The following is a 20,350-nucleotide window of genomic DNA, read 5'->3' on the forward strand; positions in this document are numbered from 1 at the left end:
CTGGCCAGAAAGGAAATGCAAACTAAAACCGCACTAAGATTCCACCTCACTCCTGTTAGAATGGCTACCATCAAGAACACAAACAACAAATGTTGGTGAGGATGTGGGGGAAAAGAAACCCTCATACATGTAAATTAGTATAGCAATTATGAAAAACAACATGTAAGATCCTCCAAAGACTATAAATAGAACTGCCTTATGACCCAGAAATTCCACTCCTAGAGATCTTCCTGAAGGAATATAAATCAGGGTGCAACAAAGGCACCTGCACACCCATGTTTACTGCAGAATTATTCAAAATAGCTAAGTGATGGAAACAGTCAAGATGACCCACTACTAATGGATGGATTAAGAAAATATAATATGTATAAACAATGGAATTATATTCATCCACAAAGAATTAAATTTTGTCGTTTGCAGGTAAATGGATTGAACTGGAATTTTTTTTTTAAAGTACAAAATTGAGTGACTTCAGCATTGTGGAGTTCTAGATTAGTGGCTGCATTGTACATGGATAAATTCTACCTGATTGTAACCTGAGTAGACTTTGAAGAAGAGGTGACTTTCATTCAGAGTTTTAAAGGATGATGATAAAGAGAAGGAGAGAGAGAAAGGAAAGCTCTTCTGGTATCACATTCATAGATCTGCATGATACATACAGGAAATGATGGATAGTTTAGTGCAAGCAGTATATAGTCAACAAATCCAAGGTGACATAACTGAAAATAAAGGCAGCAGAGTGCTAAGAAGTGGTGACTCAAAACACTACATGTTATAAGACTGAAAACTCATGGTCAGATGCAAGTATTAGACCCAAGCTGTCCAAGACATTGAACAATTGTCTGGACACCCTTACCGGCCTTGACTCCTAGTTTCCTCAGATCTCTATTACAAGACAGCCATATCAGTTAGGCCTTCCCCAACCACTTCATAAAAATTGCCTAACTTTTGCATCAGTTTCTATTATTTTGTACTGTTTTTACTCTTTTTTTCTTTGTTTTTAGATGTATGCTATGTTATCTTCCTGGGCACTTCTCAATCCAATCAAGTTGACAACATTAATTACAAGTCCACCTTTGTCAACACATCTCTTAAACCATAACATTCTACTGCTAGCCCCCAAAAGGCTCATGTCCATCTCATAATGCAAAAGGTATTCAGTCTATCTCCAAAGATCCCCAAAGTCTTAATAATCCAAAATTATTTAGTCCAAGTCCAAAGTCTCTTCTCAAGCTCAAGGCAAACTCTTAGCTGTGAGTTTCTATAAAATAAAAAATAAACTTGCCTATTTCCAAGATACAGTGGCATAGAGTAAACAAATGAAAACCCAGCAGGCATAGGGTTGTGAAATGAACTCTAAAAGGGCTTGGGTAGCCTCACCCCTATGTCCTTTCCAATGACACCCCACATAGTCTCGTTCTTGGACTGGCTCCACTTGTTTTTGTGGCCTTCCTCTCAGATATTCCACATCCCTGGCATCCTTAACTTCCTGGAGTCTCCACTGTAACTTTGTTTTCATCCTCACAACTTTATGCATTATCTTCTAGGGACTGCTTGCAGAGATCCTGACTATATCACACATTGCCTGTCCTCTGAAACGCACCTTTGAAATCTGGAGGGAAGACTCCCTGACCCTGTAATTCTTTTTGGTTTTTTTTTTTTTAAGACAACACATCTTTAATATATTTACCTCCACAAAAAAAGTACTTGTATCTAAGGAACGAATGTGTTTTAGTTAAACATTATTCTTTGAAATTCAGTAAATAATTTTAGTTTTTTTTCACATTTCTTCACAGTACTTATCATCACCTGGCATTATTATTCACTTTTTAAAAGATAGGCTGTCTCTGATGGACTGTATCTATTTTGTCCACTACTATAGACCCTCTCCTTACTTTATGATGGTTATGAATTTTTAATTTCTGATGGTACAAAAGCAATATGCATTCAGAAGAAAACATAATTCAAATTTTAATACACATGTTTTCCTGGACTAGTGGTATGCAGTGCTTTGGTCTCTCGCAATGCTGGGCAGTGACAGTGAATTTCTGTCCTCAGTCAACTATGCAATCACAAGGGTAAACAAGTGGTACTTGACAATGTACTGTATTGCAAGGCTATGATGTTTGGTAGGTCAGGTGAATTAAATGCATTTTTGACTTATAATACTTTCAATTTAAGATAGATTTATCAGGATCTATCTATATCTATCTCTATAATTTGAGACCATCATATACTGCCTATAACAGAACCTCTTATGTCACATATGCGCAGTACACATGCAGAAGAATTAACTGGTCAAGAGCATAATGTTGGGGAATGGAGTGATGTGCATATTGATAAACAATTTTCAATAATTATCACTCTCTACATATCTATATATAAACACAGACATACATGAAGACATATAGTTTCTCTTTACATTTTACAGACTGTACATCTGCAAAATGTGCTAAAACTTATTTGGAATTGAAAAATTCAGTGTCCACAGCACTTTCAGTTATTCACAGACATGTATAAAGAAGCAAAAAACTTTCAGTTACCTGGTATGCAGAGTCCTAGCTGAGGTTGGATGAAGTGACATTTCGTCTTCTTGTTTCAGGTCTCATACTGAGATCAGTCTACCTAGTGTCATATTTGTACTTTGTGTTGGTTATTTCACTGTTTAAAATAGCCATCAAATATCCAAAGTGCTTTCTGGTGTTCCTAAGTAGAAAAAGGTTGCAATGTGCCTCATGGAGAAATATGTGTGTTATGTAAGTTTTGTTGAGCCATGAGCTAGAATGATATTGGCTATAAAATCAATGTTAATGAATCGAAAATATATATTAAGTAAGATTTTCTTAAACAGAAGCATGCATAAAACAAAGTTACATGCTTATTAGTTGATGAAAATATTGTTACCAGAGGCCCAGTGGAAAATAGCCCTGTTTTCCCCTAAGCCACACTAAGTCAGTATTCACTAATTTAGTGTTTGTGGTGATGCTATAGGACCTAACTACTACAAGTAATGAGAACTGATTGTATTTATGTGTGTATGTTGTGATTTTCTTTTATTTTCTTTTTTTTCCCTCAGTGATGGGGCTCAAATCCAGAGCATCATGCATAACAGGCATGCACTCTACTACTGAGTAATATATCCACTACTGTGATTTTCTTCATTATACAAAGTGCAAAAAAGTACAACTCAAAAATTTTTATAGGTCATGAATTTGCGCAAAACATACTCTCTAGCCAAGAATATAATCTTTCATGCAGTATGGTTGACATTCATATTAATTTCATGATTTTATCAATTAAAAAGTGGTTGATTAACAGAGGTCAAATGGAAAGAACAGAAAATTAAGAACTTAGATAAGTCAAGATTTAAACATGAACTGAACCATTACCAAGTTGTTTAAGGTCTGGCAGTATTTAAGCTTTATTCCATTCTGAGTCTTCTACTGTAAAATTGGTGTTTGTGAAAATTAAATTAGACAAACCAGCAAATGTACTTAACACAAAGCCTAAATCATTTTACTTGCTTAACAAACATCAGTTACTTTCCATTCTCTGTTCAATTCCCAGGTAATGTCCTATAAAATTCCCAGAGGGAAAATTTAAGTCATTAAGCTTTGTGGAGTTTAAAGAAAGCCTACCATGAACACAGCACTAGTGATCTGTGTTGGCTTCACTTTGAGTTCACGTTCAGAAGACGAATCATATGCACCTTGCTGATGAACATGTCATCAGGATTTTGTGACAAATGTTAGAATGTTCAAAAGTTTTGTTTATTATTTTGAACTATGTTATTTTTTTCCAAAAGCAATAACGCTGAGAACCATTACAAAAGTAATTAAGTATATAATCATCATATAGGACAAAAAGGGAAAAATATTTTGTCAATTTTTTGAAGTTACAATAGAATATTGAAGCCAGGCCCTACAAAACACACAACTCTTGATAATAGTGATGCAGAGAGCACATTATGAATAAATATATTCTCATACCTTATCAACTGCCAACATGGCTTCTTTCCAAATTTATGAGGTTATAATCTGTTACTCTTTTTCAGCAAATAATTATTAAGTACCTACTACATGTCAGCAGTAGGCTAGGTACATAAAAAAATACATAAAAAATAAGTAAGATAGAGCTCCATTCAGTCAAAGGTTCCCAATCATTTCACATATATCATAATAAATTATATATACTAAATTATATCTATAACAAATTATATGCACACACATATGTGTTTATATATATATCAATATATCATATCATATCGAAGACTTGCACATATCCAATTAAGACTATGTGAAAATTGCCCATGGAGATTGGTCATATGGATCTGAGCATGGAAGGTCTATGCTGCACATATGCCCTATGGTATCTGATGGAAATAAATAGCAAAAGTATGCATATGACATCTTTCTTTAGCAAAAGAGAGCTGAGGAAAGCAGAATGGGAAGAAATTTCACCAGACAGATAATTATATTTATCACTGGAAGAGATTTTTTAAATTATTATATGAAAATACAATGCTGTTTCAATACCTATGCTAATGTCTTCTGTACGACTTTGATCATATCTCATAGTAAAGAAAAAATACAGAAGATATATTGACAGTGGATTGCTTCTCAGTTCGTCCAGTTCACTTTCTTGACTTCCCTCAAATTGTCTATCAGAAGACATACAGATTTTGAAGAGAAAAAGGGAAAAACACAACTTTAATTTAGTAGTGGTAGTAGTAGGTACCACTACTGGGTCTGCTACCAGAAAGACCCAGAAAAACTATTTCCAGTTAAACAGTGCCACTTGCTTGACACATCCACTATGCACTCCTCTAACACCTGACACATTGAGGACTCTTGTGACTCTCTAGCCTGATTCTTCCACTTCACAGGATCTTAATGCAGGCATTTATGGGGTTGGGATAGACTATCTGATCAACAGTCACATTTTTCCCCAAAGTTATTAATCTTAAAGCTTCCCTGCTGTTGAAAAATTTCAGATTATACTAGCACTGTTCCTGTTTAATCAGCTAACCATGGCCACACGGTTGTGGTCCTGGAAACCTAACTATGCCATACCTTCAGCTTTATGGACCACTTATATTCTGGTAATATCATACTTTTAGTACAAAGCTCACCCAACAATGTACTGAGAGCCAAAGTATTTGAGAGTCTGCGTCTAGGCATCTGGATTGTAAAAGACTGCTATGGCTTCCTCAAAAAGTGATTCCGAAAGATTTCTGATTCTATCTCCCTCATCTATTTTTGATCTATACATCTTAACAGGACAACTTGTTCTTGAATGAAGCTGTCCCTAAGAAAGGTTTATCTTTGTTTAACTATCCTTTGCACAAGGGTGAAGGTTGCATCATTATATTCTGAAAATTTGAGACTCTACTCTGACCATTCTTAGGTTTAATACATTTTACTTTACCTTAGCAGCAATCCTCAGCCAACATGTTTGGTATACCAGGTGGTGGCAAAACATTTTTACAGGGACCTAGTGAGTGTAAACAAAATAAGCATTCTGCTGCATGTACTTTTCGCTGAGCCTTTTACAGCGGCCCACAAGAGCTGGAATGAGGAGTATAATGGGTTTCCATATTACAAAAACAAAAAAGCTCTTCTTTCAGTCATACCTTGTTTTTCCAAATAAAAAAAAGAAACAAAACTTTTTTGAGAAAAGTTGATCTTATATCTACTGGAATATAGCACACCAGACTTGTGGCTGTGGAATAAAAGCAACAACTCTGGCACCGAGAGCTCCTTGATTGCTGGGAGTTGGGATGGAAGGAAAGGTAATTAATAGTCCTTTACCTTAGGTCTATTGCTGTAACCCAGCAAAATAACCATATTGTCCACTTAATCAAGAAGCTACTGGCACTGTGACCTGCTGTCTAGTTTGTCTCCTCTATCCGCATGCTACAAGAGCAGAAAGCTGATGTGATCAGGCTGGAACTATTTTATTACGCCCATGCCATTATTGGCAGCTCCTGAGCATCTCGTAGCCAGCCTCACTGTCATTGTGTATACAAATTTACACATGTGGACTAATCAGACCTTGTTTAAAACTGTTCGATACAAACTCGTGTGTTTCTGATGCCCGATTGACTTTGGGGTACAGAATATACAGTAACCAAAGCAGTAGTTGTTCAATGACTGCTAAATAAATGTAATTTAACCAAACTAATACATAAGGGTGATCAAACAAGTTTAACAACAAATCTCAAAGAGAAGTGATATGTCCCTCTGTGTCACATGTTTGCAGATAAGATTAAAAGGGCCATATATTGTATCAATTGGAGGTTTCTTTTTGGTTCCCCTATTCCCTTTTTAAGTGTTGGCAATAAAGTCAAAGATCAGCATATCCATCTAAATTCTCTTGTTGTAGGTCATAATGAATAATTAATTGTTCTTGAACTATAATTTGGCTAGCTAAAATATGATCTACTAGTCTCTTCAGAGACTTGGCTGAGTACGGGACCCTGGGAGCATAAATGATGTCAATTCTTGCAGGTTCCCCTAATTCTGCTGCTTGTGAACATAATAACAGTAGTCTTAATTAAATGTTTTATAAAACAAATTAAATGGTTTAATCCCAACCTCTTACAGTCAGATTAATCAGAGTAGCCAACAAAGTTGTCAATTCATGACAATTCACCAAAAAAGAAGACAACATATAAGGTAAGCAAAATAATGGCCTCCCAAAGTTGTCAAAATCTTAACTTTGCAGTTGATGTTACATTGCAAAGGTTACAGATATAATTAAGGTTACTCATCATCTGACTTTAAATATAGAGCAGTTATCCTGGATTGCCCAGTGTAACCATGGTAATCACAAGGTCCTTATGTGTGGAAGATACCAACGGCAGGGTGACATGATGTGAGAAAGGCTCAACCAGTCATTGCTGGCATGAAAAAACTGAAGGTACCTACAAGTCATTGACTATGAACAGACTTTAGAAACTGGAAACAAGATGGAAAACATTCTCCTCTATTGGATATTCATTTTGCTGACACCTTGAATTTAGTGCAGCAAAAACCATTTTATATTACTCACTTTCATAAGTATAAGACAAAAAATATTACCTTAAAGCACTGAGTTTGTGGTAATTTTTGAGGGCAGCAATAAGAAAGAACATGCACAGTATAGGGTTCAAAGATGGAAAAGGCGTTATCCGTTAGCCTCTGCTCCTGTTATTCCTCCTGTTAGATGCCCCTAGACTATGACTTAGGGTTGTGTTTGAAGTAAGGTATTACATCTTTTTGGAACAAAGGACAGATTTGTTTATTGCTTTCTATAAAAGTGGCACACTTCCCTCGTTTGGTATTTCACAGCTGCAACACATGCCCACTATGCACAAAACATTCATCTGGTCCCTAATGCATCACACCAGCAGCACCAGAGGGCAAAGGAAACTATGGGAGCATGCTGATGCTACCATTCTATAACTAATACCACCCTTTGTTTCTCATCTAAAAGTTAAATGTCTTCCACCGGAATAAATGAAACAGTAATAGGTTGACATATTAGATCGTAAGTAAGGTAGAATAAAATACAAAACTTAAAATTCTCTGGATGATTTAATAGAACATTGAACAGACTATTATCTTAATACGTATATTCCATTCTTCAAATAACTGCAGATTAGGGGTCAACTAAAAGTGATGGCTAAGATTATTTTTTATGAAGACAAAATGTTAGCCTGGATATAACATTAAAAAACAAAATTGTTTTCTTTCTACTGTCCCCTTGTACCTAAGGAGAAGAATGGATAAGTTGTTAATGTATACACACAGGGGCCCAAGGGTGGTCCTTTTATGTATTAGCTATGGGACCTTGAACACAGCAGCAAAAATGGAACTAGCATTACCTATGCATCACAAAGTTGGTGAGATAGTAAATAAGTTTTTATGTGTAGAGTGACTAGAAATCCTGGAACAGTGCAAGCACTCAATACATTTTTAGTGTTTTATTTTTTGTTCTTAAGTGCATTTCAGTGAGATTTGGTCAGGACTAGGAAAAGAAGGATTAGCACCCTTTATAGTTTTAAATCTCTTACTGCAAGAATTTACTCATAAATGAATAAGGGCTGGATATAATATAAAATAATATTTTATAAGAGGTATTTGTGGGACTGTGTAGAATATTGAGAGCCATATTTTAAATAAAAGTAATTCAAGATGGATCTCAAAAGCAGTATTTATGCAAGAAATCTATTTCTTTATTTGTTATTGAGTTCTGATTAACACTGTAATTTAATTTACTTAAAGGAGATGTAATACGCTAAAACTATTGCTATAAGAAGATTTATTCACAGAAGTAAATAAAATAATTATGAAGCTGATCAAATGACTACATAAGCCATTTACAAGAAGGATATATTTTTCTTTTTCCGTGAATGTTTAAAGCTCTCCTTCAGGCTCTTGGTAAATCTATTGATCTGTGAAGCGTAGTGCACTCCAGGGAGGCAATTCAGTTGACGCTTTATATCAAATGATGAGATGAATAATGATCATACCATTTGGTAATTAAACATCTTACAAACCTTTTAAATGACTGAACGTCAAAAAGTCAAATGAGGTCAAGCACATCGTATCTTTTAAATTCTCATTTTAATGACATAAACAATCTCTTAAAATATCCAGAGTAAGAGACCATAGTAAAAATTATATACATATATTTAAGATAAAATAGAGCTTATTTGACTGTATATGTAGCATGATTTAAACATACAGAACTGATTTATTTATTATATGTTTTGCTTTAAGACTCATTATAGAAACATTTAAAACCACTTTTTTTTAGATGGAGATGAAGAACAGATGAGAAATATTAGCTTTTATCAGTAAAGATAAAATATAACCTTAAAACGATGGCTTAAAGAAAAAGAATGGAAATCATCTGAAACTCCACAGATAGAACTGTCAATTACAATTCAATTTTAACAATATAAAAATGAAGGATATTTTCAGGAAATGTATACATTTTATTTATTCTCCATCCTAGCATTGAGCCACTTTTCACAAACTTACTATTCTGTAAGGGACAGAACACTAAAGAGTTTAAGATGTAAAGAAATTATAAACCAGTATTAAAGGTTTTTAGAAGCTAGAGTGTTACTCTGTTTGCTAAAGACTTCTTTCTATGGCCATAAATGCTAGGGGACTACATTATAATATCATGAACAAAGAACTCTATGGTGAGAAATTTAAAATTCTTAAAGTAAACTCACTTATTTGTCATGATGTAAACTATAATATAGCATACATTTTTTAGTTACAATTGCCTTTGAACTCCTTGTTAAATATTCACCATATTTATTTTAAACTTTAATTCTTAAAACCATTAAAGTTTTACAAAGATATTCAATATATTTAGGATAAAGCCTTCCACCACAAAATACAAAGTAGTTAATAATAGAATAAAATATGTTTTGATCATACTTGAAACATCTATTTTTGCTGTCAAAATTCTAGTTTTACATACTTTAAGTAAAATTAGCTTTGGCATTAAATATTAATCAAAATGGGTCACAAAATTTTGAATTGATCAACAGCTAAACAGAAAAAATACAAAAAATAAAATAACCTGTCCAAATATTTGAGATAAAAAGTAAATTATCAAAAAGATTAGAGAGAGAGCGAGAGATTCTTTAGATTTCTAAGGCATACAACAAATATAAAAGGGTGACCACACTAAAGGATTGTGAAGAGTAAAAATTGGATTCTAAGAAAGAGTCACTATGGAACAAAGGTAAAAAAAACTTTCTGCCGGGAAAAGAGACCAAGACAGTGAGGGCAGGAAGGATGAATGCTTCTGTGTAAGTCATTCTCTGCTCCAGTGCTTTGGTCAAACAAGCCTTCTACCAATATTTCTCAGATTTACTTATTAAGTGAAATTTCCTTTAAAACATCAAAGAATTATTTAATAAACATTTCCTGTTTATTAAACGTCTTAAAGCCTTCCTAAATGTAAACATTGTTGTCTTTAATCATACTTTCTTATGTGTGTATGGGATTTTCACAATCATGTATGATCAAAATTCCAAACATCTCAATCTTATCCTTCAAAAAATCACTTTAAACTCCACATTATCTGTGACAATTACTTAACAATAAGCAATACAGGTTTATATGTCAATTATTCCAAACTGTATTAACTACCACTTGGTATATAGTAGATTATCACAAATTTAGTGGTTTAAAAAATATGTATTTATTATCCCACAATTTGTGCAGAGGCATGGCTTAGCTTGGTCATCTGGTCAGGCTCTCATAAGGCTGCAATTAGGGTTACATCAGAGTGTCTGTTTTCTTGAACTCGACACCCTCTTTCAAACTCACATGGCTGTTGGCAGCATTTATCCCTGCGTTAGTAAGACTGATGACTCAATTTCACTTTCTGGCTCTAAGTTGAGGGCTATCTCAGCTCCTGAGAGGCTGACCAAAGTTCCCTGCAATGTGGCCATTTCAGAGGACCTCTAAGAATGTGGCAATGAACTTCAAGTTTGGAGGATGATATCTTGCTCCAATCTTCTAATACTCAGTCTGACATAGCATGGTGTATTTCAAAGAATGACTATGCTGTCACCTTTGCCATATTTTATTGGCTTTAACCAGTCACAAGCTCTGCCCTCACTAAATAGGAAGGAATTATACAAAAGTTCTGCTGATTACGTATTCCCCATGATAGCTCCTATGTTGTAGTCGTAGCTTCTGGAATAAGACTGCCTCAATTTAAACAGTCTCTATCCTTGCTAGTTACTATTATATCTGTATTTCTCCATCATAAAAATAGAATAAATGATAGTATCCCCTTTTAAGGTTTTGTGAGATTAAATGAGTTAATAATTTTACAGTGAGTAGTCTATGCCATGTAAAAATTCCATGTAAATCTTTATTAAATAAACATTTGAATATCAATGTAAATTTCTGAAACCCAAAACGGTTTCACGTTTTAAAGACTGTGACTATAAAGATGTGTATTGTTATTTCTGAGTGATTCACATTTACATATGGGCAAAGGCATGCTTCATCAAATACTGTTATAACATGGAGATTCATAAAGGTAATTTGAATTAGTTTTAAGAATTCAAAATACAGAGTGACATCATGAGACCAGTTGATACATACTGCAATGTTATCATGATGATAATCACATCTAGCAGAAACTATGTGTTGACTTCTGCTAATCATCAGCCTCAAAGACTCACTCCTGCTTTGATCCACCAATCAGTAATACTTGATTTCTCAAATGTTATTGTATAGTTATGAGTGATACCTCCACCATCTAAATTACCTCCCATGAGTTGACTGAAAAATAAAGCAGAAGTCAACAGAGAATTTATACAAATGTCAAGTGCTAGATGTTGTGGAAAATATTCATTCTTTAAAATGTTGACCAACCCTTGAAATGCAAGAGGCATATCAGAAAGTTAGACCATTTGAACAAACACTCCTAAAGAATTCCTCCGAGTTATACTGACAGAGAGTTATTTTACAGAATTACAAATGTGACACTTAAAAGAGAACATACAGTGTACTACAAAATGCCTTTTACATTTAAATCCATCTAATAATACCAGATCTGAACTTCAGAGAGATAAATAGACTTGTCAAAGCTCACAAATAGACAAGAAGAACCCAGGCCTCCCAATACCAAAACCAGAGCTTCTCAGGGTGGGCCATCCCGCTTTTTTAAGGGAACTTTTGGAAATTTATGAGTGAGGTTTTTTGGTTGCAACAATTTGAGACATTGTTAACAAGGTGGTCAAGAGTTTTGTTTGATAGTCATCCTATCATAATAAGGATTGATACTATATATGTCTCTTGCAAGACTTTTTTCCAAACATTTATGAAAATAAAAAAACTCATGCCTAAAGCTAACTCTTACTATACTTACAAAATACAATGACACTGAGTACGAAAGTAATATTTTTTGTTCATAACTTACCCAATTTTCAACATTGCAAAGAAGAGTAATACTAACAAGGACTCATGTATCATTACCTTTTTGCTGTCATATTTATGGTTATTTTATAAGTGGGGCAAATGTATGACTACTTCATCAGATCTTTTTATTTAGCCATGACATCCAATTACAATTTACACTATATGTAATTTTTCAAATTATATCTCTCAAAGTATATGTCTAAGAATTTGCTTTAGCACTAGTAATGGAGAATTACAAAATAGTTGTTTAAAAAGAGGACTTGTGTCTCATGGGGTTAAGAAGCACTTGGCTTAGAATGTCCTATTTTAGCTTTAATTTTAAATTATCTTAACATGGAAAGGCATGCTTTTCATATTTTATAAATGACAGTTCTAACACATGAGGCATTTAATACCTAACTTACATATACTATATATAACCAGTTTCCCTTTCCATGGTTTATGTAGGTTGGTTGCTTATTTCAGGTATTAAAAAACATGAATCTATGTATCAAATCACCTGATACATGTTACAAAAATAGCAAATTGAACCGAGGAAGCAGTAATCTTCCAATGAGAAAAACAATTGATAGCTTAAATTCATTTTCCATTTCCTATCAAAATCCGACAAAAAGGAAATTTGTGTGTTTGTGTGTGTGTGTGGTACTGGGGCTTGAACTCAGGGCCTTCACCTTGAGCCACTCTATCAGCCCTATTTTTGTGAAGGGTTTTTCAAGATAGGGTCTTGTGAACTATTTGCCAGGGCTGGCTTTGAACTGCAATCTTCCTAATCTCTGCCTCCTAAAGTAGCTAGGCATGAGCCACCAGCTCCTGGCAAAAATGGAATTTTTATGTATGAGGATGTGTGTGTGTTTATGGGTAGATAAACATACTCATATGTTTCTATGTTAAAAAGAAAACATATTCCCTGAAATACATGTACCAACCTAAAAGTGTAAATGGCCACTGTGTAATCTGTAGCATTCCTTAAATAATTTCCAGAAGACAAAAGCTATAGAAACCACTTTTCTATTCCTTTAATACTCTTTCTGACCTCTTAGGAGATAAACTGCCATCTGTTTTCCTTATTAAGCTCCTCAATCCTCTTCTCTGAGTTTCCTCAGTATTTGCACTATGCAAATACAGATCCCTATAAAGTGAAAGTCTGGTTAGGGTCCAAATCTTTAAATAGTGATTAAAATAAGTAATAGCTGGACTATTTATAGCTTCAAGTGACAAAAATATGTAAATCATGAAAGGATTAAATACAAAGAAAGTTGATACTTGGTCAAGAAGTAGGAGGCGTTAAAGGCAAAATAAATTAATTAAATATTAAATTTACTTATTTATATAAGCTTAGTGAAGCTATTTAACATTTTTAATGTTTATTAACTTAATAAAATATAAGCTAGTTGTTGACAAGAGAGTTGAATTTTCATAAGTGGCTATAGCTAGTCAGAATTAAGTCATTTTCCGTGAAGTGTATGTGATGTATAGAAATACAGTACATCTCAACATGATGAGGGCTCCACAAACAAAGAAAATGAGGAAAGCTTGTTGGAAAGACAACTAGAAATTTCTGTTTCAAAAGTGACCTTATGGCCTTACATCCTCACCCAAGCCATATACCTGTTGTCTTGGGTAAATACTAATATAATCTTTTCTACTCTCAAAAACATCATGGGTGGTATGTAATTATCCAGCCATGTATGTGTGTATGCGTGCGTGTGTATATATATAAAGATTTCAGAATGAAGTTATACTTTATTATAATTACAAAATGGTTAATCCTAGAGTGAAAATGAGATTTTAAAATGCACAGTTAGCGTGCTAAAATTCTAAAGTAATTATGAAACAATCTCTTTCAATTGGCCAAAGCACTAATTACAACTATCTTACCAGTTCCTTAAATAAGTTTAATGAATTATCACTAATATTTTCATGTTATTCTATACTTACCCATTTGAAAGAAACATGATTTACTTTTCAGCATTTTCTTAAATTCCGAAATTAAGTCATTTAGACTATGTTACATTCCAAAGATTTAAAATGCACCAAAAACCTCCTTATGCTTAAATATATACTGTGCTCTGGGCCACAAGAGTAAGAATTGCTCCATGCTCCTGGGCAACTAAAGGGCTTTGAGCCTAGTTCAAGTCTCTGTTCTGCCACACATTAATTTTATAAAGCTGGCAAATTATTTAATGTTTTTTGCATCCCACTTCTTCATCTATAAGATGAGGAATTTACATCTGAGGTATGCAATTCATAAGCTGTGAGTTTTTAATGAATTAATTCCTGCTGATCATTTAGAAGAGTACCAAGTACTAATTTTATTATTACTGTTGTCATTATTATTATCACTACTATTATTATTGCAACCCAGGGGACTATCAGAGAGAACAAAGAGTTATATCACAGGAACACACACTCTCCAAAAACTAATAGTGTAAAGACACAATGAAGTATTTTTGAAAAGGACAATGCACCATAAATGCAAACAAAGGTGAACAGAGGAGATGGAAGTCTGGTGTGAGAATGACTTACTAATGCAGTTCTCTGATCTGTAGCTACACATGCTGCTGAAAGTTTAGAATGAAGTCAAAGGAAGGAAGCCTTGTCAGAACCTCAGTGTAATGCTTTCCTCGGTTCAAGAAAAACTTAACGTGATTTCCTAAGGGCAAGTTCATACTCAAACTCAAAATCTCAAAGGAAATATACCACTGGAGTCCACAGTAAATAAGATGCATTTCTTAACTGAAGAATGAACTTTAACATACACTGATCAATAAGAGAGAAATGCAATCAAAATACAATGATAAAGATAAATATAAATACAAGAACAACTGAACATCAAAAATATGAATCAACTAAGAAATACTGGAAAAATAATTACATTTTCCATCCCACTACATAAGTTAAAATGCAATGTGTCAGCAATACTCTAAATTCAATCACAAGAGAACATGATATATTTATTACTCAGTGCACATGCTATTGGAAACACCCCCAACCTTGAGACTAAATTCCTATGGAAGAAAAGTCATCAAAGTAGGGTCAAGAATTGAAACAGGGCCAGACACCGTGCCTGCAATCCTAGCTACTCAAGAGGCAGAGACAGACAGGATGGTGGGTTGAGGCCAGCCTAGGAAAAATGTTCACAATAACCTATTTCAATCAATGTCTGGGCATGGTAACATGCACCTGTCATCCTAAGTATGTGAGGAAGCATAAATAAGAGAGTCCTGGTCCAGGCCAGCTCAGGGATAAAAGTGAGATCCTATCTTAAATATAACCAAAGCAAAAAGGTCTGGCAGTGTGGCTCAAGAGGTAGAACACCTGCTTAGCAAGCATGAAGCCCCCAAGTTCTGCCACTACTGCAAAATTTTTTTTAAAGAACTAAAATAGGTCTTACTTGATAAGATTATTTAAAAGAGTGGAAATAAAACAAGTGTCAAAGGTTTCTCTAAGATGGCTGTAAGATTCACATGTGAATGTAATACAGGCTTTGCATATAACTGACAGCACAGTTAGTTACAATGAACAATAGTTGTGAGAACTGATGCACTACTGTGAACTTAAGAGACAAGACTAAGTGTATTTAGTGCTTACTTTAGAAAGTAAGCATAAAATATTACTTGCTAAACAAATGAATAAAAGATGTTAACAAAAATTTTTAAATTAACTGTGTACTTTAAGAAATGTAAAAACTGAAATTATCATGAATTTGTAGAAACCATAGAAAAATTATAAGGGAAAGCATTAGTGTGACAGATTCTGGAAAGGTTAAAGAGACACACTGTCTCATTAGCAAGTTCAGAACTTTTCTAACAAAAAATCTTTCATTGATCTTTCTTTTATATTTACTTTAATCTGACCCAGGCAATTAAATATCTTCATTCTTATGCAGCAGACTTATGAAATCTCTTCAAACAGAACTTGGATCCTTGTATTTTAAAAATTAAATGTGCCACAAATATGTTACCATGTGTCACAAACATATTATCATAAATATGTATCATATTTTATGGCTGTATCATGGTATATACTACTGTTATCATTTCATAGGATTTAAGGTACTTAAAATCACTATAACTTTTTCCCTCTACAAATTATTTCCATATATTTTTTGCATATGTTATCATTACCATTTTAAACTTAACAGTTTCATTCAAAAAGGGGGGAAAGTCATAGGATCTTCTCCCCCCCAAAAAACGTTCTCATGTGAACACAAAATTTTGATTAATGAATAAAACGGATAAAAGGCTCAAGATTAGGATTATCTTTTAATAGGGACTAAGGTATACTGTTACATTTCAACCTTCAGATTTTAGAATGCACTTTGGAAAATCTATTCATTTGTGTTGTTTATTAAATTCACTGAGACTACTGATCTAAGTATTTAAGTGTCACAAATGAAAAAGAAAAAAAATCATCAAAATATCATAGTCTCCAAAGTTTTCATTTATATTGTTCTCTAGTAGGGACTCATTGTTAAATTAAAATGGCAATTATCAATTATAGGCAACATTTAATTGTATTGTGAATAATGAGTATTTTAGGTCAAATTTTACCAGAAATATTTTACCCCTTCATAAACTGAACATGAAAAGTATTCTGTTTCACTTCTTAGCCTTCTTCATGGGCTTAAACCTGCCAAATTATTCCATTTGATTTCAAATAATTCTTATATGGCAATCTATTTTATTTACTTTATCTTCAATAAAATGGTTCAGTGAACCATTAGCAACTCTGAGACACAAGTTTCAATCAGTCTTCAGGCAACAGTGTCAATCTATATTAGACCTACTGTGCTGTGAGTTTCAGGTAGGTAAGACAGAGCCACAGTGAAAATGTGAGCTAGAGCTAATAAAGCCACAGAGAAGAGAGAGCTCTCCCCAGGCGCTCACACACATTGCTTATATAATACAAGGTACCAGGTTCAACACATGAAGAGCTCCTTAATAAGGCTGACAGCTGAAAGCAGGCTTCAGAATCTAACTTTACTTTCTATGACACCTACAGTAATAGTCCTCTGTTCTCCAGCAGACAATAGTTAAAAACTTGAATTGCCAACAGTTAAAAAAATGAGGCTTCATATTCACCCTTTGGATAGCCTATCATATAAGAGGGAAAAAGAAACTAAAACACCTGGCTGCATGGCATATCTTCTATAGCATTTTCATACAATTTCTGATGTAACAGTAATTTCAACGGACTTTTCCTTACAAATTTGTATGGCATTTTAAATATAGCTTCTGGTTCAGATTTTAACCACAAAATAATCAATAAGTTTGAGCAACAACTCATTTTGGAAAATGATATCATTAAAGACTAATTCCAAGAAATGTGGGGTAGAACTGTTAGATGCTGTGAAAATGTCTCCCAAAGCACAAACTTTGTAATAAGTGATGCTGGTTCATATTTGATACAGGCTGTAAAAAGCAGATTATTGTAATGGTGCTCTTTCCAGCAAATAAGACCATTAAAAAGGTACTTAATGTTCAGCTGAATTGAAAAGCAGGCCATATTTTGCTATTTTGTATAACTAGTGGATAGTTTCAGGCCACAAATTTAAAATTATAAATGTAAACTATTTTTATAGAGCAAGTTTCCATTTTCTTTCTCTTTTTTCATATAATGCAGTATTTTGCTGAGATCAAATATATCTACCAAGATCTGCCAAGTAAGCATAACTCTCCAACGTTAATATGGCCCATGAGAAAGATGCTAAAAGTGGCCTGTGTTACAAAAGCAATATTCCAGATAAAGTCTAAACATTTCAAATTTTATTCCCATGGGCCAGGAGCTGGTGGGCTCTTGCCTGTAATCCTAGCTACTCAGGAGGCAGAGATCAGGACGATGGCTGTTCGAAGCCATCCCAGGGAAATAGTTTGTGAGACCCTATCTTAGAAAACCTGTCACAAAAAAATACTAGTGGAGTGGCTCAAGGTGAAGGCCTTGATTTCAAGCACCAGTATCACACACACACACAAAAAAAATTCATTCTCGCTTGGCTCACTATCTTATAGCTGTACATGCTTGGTCTTCCATTACATTTGCCCGAGAGACCATAATTTGGTACATTATTAATTTGTATATTTTCTGCAAAGACAAGAACAGCGCTAATATGTGTGGGAAAAAACAAGAGGTAAGACACTTTAAAATATGTCATCCATTGCAATATTTTAAATTACCCTCAATGTAGATTAGAAAAATAAAAGTTAATAACTCACATAGTTATTGAAGACAGGTCAGGTATCCAAGAGTGGTTTAGCTGGGTGGTTTAGGCTCAGAATCCTCTAAGAAGTTGAAATGGAAAGAGAGAAGGGAAGAGGGGGAGAGACAGAGAGAAAGGCAGAGAAAGACATCAGAGAGAACACCCAAAACAGGTGCCTTAATATCTTGTGTAACCAAATCAGAAACATAACATACTATCAGTATGCCATATTCTATTGGTTACATAGACCAACCATGGTAAATAAAAGAGGGAAATACAATAATGTGAAAATCAAGAGACAAGTAACATCAAGGAGCATCTTAGATGTAACCTTCCACATTCTCCTCTCTGGATCTGAATGATTCATGTTCTTTCCAAATGTAATCAGTTCCCAATGTGTAAGTTCTAGTTAGTTCTTACAAGTAATTGGAGTATGCTGAATGTGTACCTTGGACTACTTAGTCTGTGTAAGAGTGGAAAACTTTCGAAGGATTCCTCTGAGATGTGATCCTCAAGCTAAATACTGGCTAATAGATCACAGTTCTAAATCTAAAAGGTATTTTGTATATGCCAGGGTTATTTCTTAAGATACTATTTTATGCAAGGCTGCAGGTAATAAATAGGTAAGTATTGCACTTCCCTTGATCTCTGCTAGTTGCAGTGGAATAAGAATATGATCCTTTAACATCAGTTTGGAATATGATGTAGGAGAATGTACAGGCAAAGTCTTGGGCTAGCTAAAAAATGGAGAAATGAAACAAGAATGTACTGAAAGAGGAAGAATTTTAAGTGTGGGTTAAAGGACTGGAGACAGGCAAAGAAACACCACTATTTATTAACAAGGATATGGCATAGAATTCAAGGAATACTTGTGAGTTGTGGGCAGAAAAGGTTAGATATTTGAGTGTTGTCTGATTCAAGAGAGTATAATACCAGGCTAAGCTGTATTTAATCTGGTGGATTTAAACAGCTTGAAATAATGGATGAATTTTAGCTACGGGGAACAAATTCTTTGGAGTTATACTGTAATCATAACTATCTGAAAATAAAATTTTATAATTAGTGAAGATATTGCTTTTATATTAAATGTAAATTATAAATATTAAAATAATATACTACCTGAATTTAACTAATTATTTTTATGTGTTTTTTAGAAAAAGTCTCAAAATGTAGCCCAATATAGCCTCAAACTTGCTATGTAACTAAGGCTATCCTTGAACTTGTGATCCTTCTGTCTTAGCCTCTCAAGGGCTGGGATTATATGCTTAAGCCACCATGCCTGGCTAAATTACATAAAATTTAAATTTAGAAGATTCTGGTGGCAGACAGATCCCAGAATGGTGCCTTCATGTTCCTGCACTGAGAATGTGCAGGCCATGACTTATTTCTAACCAATGGAATATGGCAAAGGGAACAGGATGCCAGTCCAGTGAATACCTGAGTACATATGTTGCACATATATGAGCACATTCAAAACTATGATTCTATCTTGCTAGCATGAAGTAGAGACTCTCTTGGTGGCTTTAAAGAGGCAAGCTGCTATGTTGTGAACTGTGTGTAGAGAATAAAGATGGACAGGAACTGTAGGTAGCCTTCAGGAGCTGAAGATGTTGATTCTATAATGGTAATGAACTGAATTCAGCCAAAATTAGTGAGTCTGTAAGAGCGCTCTGAGCGCCACATGAAAATGCAGCCTGGCTGACATTTTGATTACAACCTTTACAGACCCTAAGCTAAGCCATGCTTGGATGCCTGACCAGTGGCAACTGTGAGATAATAACTGTTGTTTTAAACTTCTAAATATGTGGTAACTTGTCACATAGAAATAGAAAACAAATGCACCTACTAACCATAACACAGAGAGCACTTTTACTTAACACAATGAACTGAATATATGTGCAGCTCAAAATTCCTATGTTAAAATCCTAATCCCTGATGGATAATAATAGGAGGTAGGAATTTTGGGAGGAAATTAGGCAATGAAGCAATGAGGTAATTCTCAGTAAAGGGATTAGTGCCCTTCTGAAAGGAACCCCAGAGAATTCTATCCCTCTCTTTCTGCCATGTGAGGACATAAAAATTTTGTAGTATGCAAGCTGGAAGAAGGCCCTCCCCAGAACTGGACCATTATCTTGGAATTCCAGCCTCTATTACAGAAAGAAATAAATTTCTGTTGTTCTTATGCTATCTAGGAGTCTATGGT

The 20,350-nt window shown here is 34.3% G+C and overlaps 1 protein-coding gene across 10 annotated transcripts in view; it reads right to left on the bottom strand.

The window, feature by feature from the left end:
- Positions 1 to 20,350, bottom strand: part of Foxp2 (forkhead box P2) — a 571,690-nt gene that overhangs the window by 354,077 nt on the left and 197,263 nt on the right. Inside the window, exon 4 of one of the 10 annotated variants that reach the window (XM_074064609.1) lies at positions 18,164 to 18,229. The exons of the other annotated variants lie outside the window; for them this stretch is intronic. The gene's annotated coding sequence lies outside the window, so the exon portion shown is untranslated. The remainder of the gene's footprint in view (positions 1 to 18,163; positions 18,230 to 20,350) is intronic. 10 annotated transcript variants of the gene reach the window in all.

Source organism: Castor canadensis, chromosome 2 (genome assembly GCF_047511655.1).
Source record: "Castor canadensis chromosome 2, mCasCan1.hap1v2, whole genome shotgun sequence".
In the NCBI taxonomy this organism is placed as follows: Eukaryota; Metazoa; Chordata; class Mammalia; order Rodentia; family Castoridae; genus Castor; species Castor canadensis.